Below are 2005 nucleotides of genomic sequence, written 5' to 3'. Positions count from 1 at the left end.
TTGGCTTAGTTTTTCGGATCTTTGCTGTGGAGGGACGGCGTGGTGCTTCTGTCTAGAGTGCCATTTTGCTGGAACTCGCAGCATCTACTTGTTAGTTTTGTTAGGTTTTTTGTTTGTTTTTGTTTTGGTATATTCCTTGTGATTTTCTACTTAGACAATTTTGTCATCTGCAAATAAAGGCAGTTTTATTTCTTCTTTTCTGATCTGTATGCCTTCGGTTTGCTATTCTTGCTTTATTGCACTGACTAGAACTTCTAATACTATGTTGAATAAGAGTGGCAAGAGAGGACATGCTTGCCTAATTTTCAATTGTAGGGGGAAAACATTCAGTCTTTCATCATTATGTTTAATATTAGCTGTAGATTTTTTGTAGACGCTTTTCATCAAGTTGAGGAAGTTCAGCTCTGCCTATGTTGTTATATATGAAGTGAGTTTCTTGTAGACAGCATATAGTTGGGTCATAATTTTTAATGTATTCTGACAGTCTTTGTCTTCTAATTAGTATATTTAGACAATTTGCATTTAATGTATTTATTGATATGTTAGGGATTATATCTGCCATTTAATTTTTTGATTTATTTGTCTTTCATTTCTCTGTTCTATTTTTCCCACCTTTCTGTGTTTTACCTGAACATTTTTAGAATTTGATTATGATTTATTTGCAGTGTTTTTGAAGGAGGCCTGGTGGTGCAATGGTTAAGCGCTTGGCTGCTATGCAAAAGGTTGGCAATTCAAAGTCATCCAGCGGCTCCATGGGAGAAAGAGCTGGTGATCTGCTTCTGTAAAGATTACAGCCTAGAAAACCCTATGGGGTAGTTCTACTCTGTCACATGGGATCGCTAGGAGTTGAAAATCAATTCTACAGTACCTAACAACAACAACATAGTGCTTTTGAGTGTCTCTGTTTGTATAGATTTTTTAGTGTTTGCTGTTATAGCTCTATACTCAGGAATTCCAAAAGTGAGATTGAGATGAAATTTTGAGAGTTTTATACTTTTGATTTGAAGACCAAGAGAGGAAAACACCTCCAATTTCTTACATGAGAATGTAATTATATTACTGATATGTGTTATATGAATATATCATAAGGACAAGGGAATGAGCAGGTATACATACACTTTACTAAAGTGCCATTATTAGTATCATTCAGCTATTTTGGACCTGCATTTTAAAAGTTACCTGTTAGTTTCAGACTTTAAGCTTATACTTAAGTTTAAGACTTTGTTGTTGTTAGGTGCCGTTGAGTTGATTTCAACTCATAGTGACCCCATGTACAACAGAACGAAATACTGCACGGTCCTGCACCATCCTTACAATCGTTGCTATGTTTGAGCACATTGTTGCAGCCACTGTGTAAATCCATCTCACAGAGGGTCTTCTTATTTTTCGCTTATCATCTTCCTTACCAAGCATGATGTCCTTCTCCAGGAACAGGTCCTTCCTGATAACATGTCCAAAGTATTTTTGTTTTCTTTATGTTGAGGTGTAATCCATACTGAAGGCTGTAGTCATTGATCTTTATCAGTACGTGCTTCAAGTCCTCTTCACTTTTAGCAAGCCCCGAGATTGTTAATGAGTCTTCCTCCAATCCCGATGCCCTGTTCTTCTTCATGTAGTCCTGCTTCTTGGATTATTTGCTCAGCATACAGTTTGAATAAGTATGGTGAAAGGATACAATCCTGACACACACCTTTGCTGATTTTAAACCACGCAGTATCCCCTCGTTCTGTTTGAACAACTGTCTCTTGGTCTATGTACAGGTTCTGCATGAGCACAATTAAGTGTTCTGAAATTCCCATTCTTCACAATGTTATCCTTAATTTGTTATGATCCACACAGTCGAATGCCTTTGCATAGTCAATAAAACACAGGTAAACATCTTTCTAGTATTCTCTGCTTTCACCCAAGATCCACCTGACATCAGCAATGATATACCTTGTTCCATGTCCTCTTCTGAATTTCTGAATTTTCTCTTCTTGAATTTCTGGCAGTTCCCTGTCAATGT

Source organism: Trichechus manatus, unplaced genomic scaffold (genome assembly GCF_000243295.1).
Source record: "Trichechus manatus latirostris isolate Lorelei unplaced genomic scaffold, TriManLat1.0 scaffold00175, whole genome shotgun sequence".
NCBI classification, from domain to species: domain Eukaryota; kingdom Metazoa; phylum Chordata; class Mammalia; order Sirenia; family Trichechidae; genus Trichechus; species Trichechus manatus.
The sequence above is the reverse complement of the archived record's forward strand: the minus strand, read 5'-3'. Positions refer to the sequence as shown.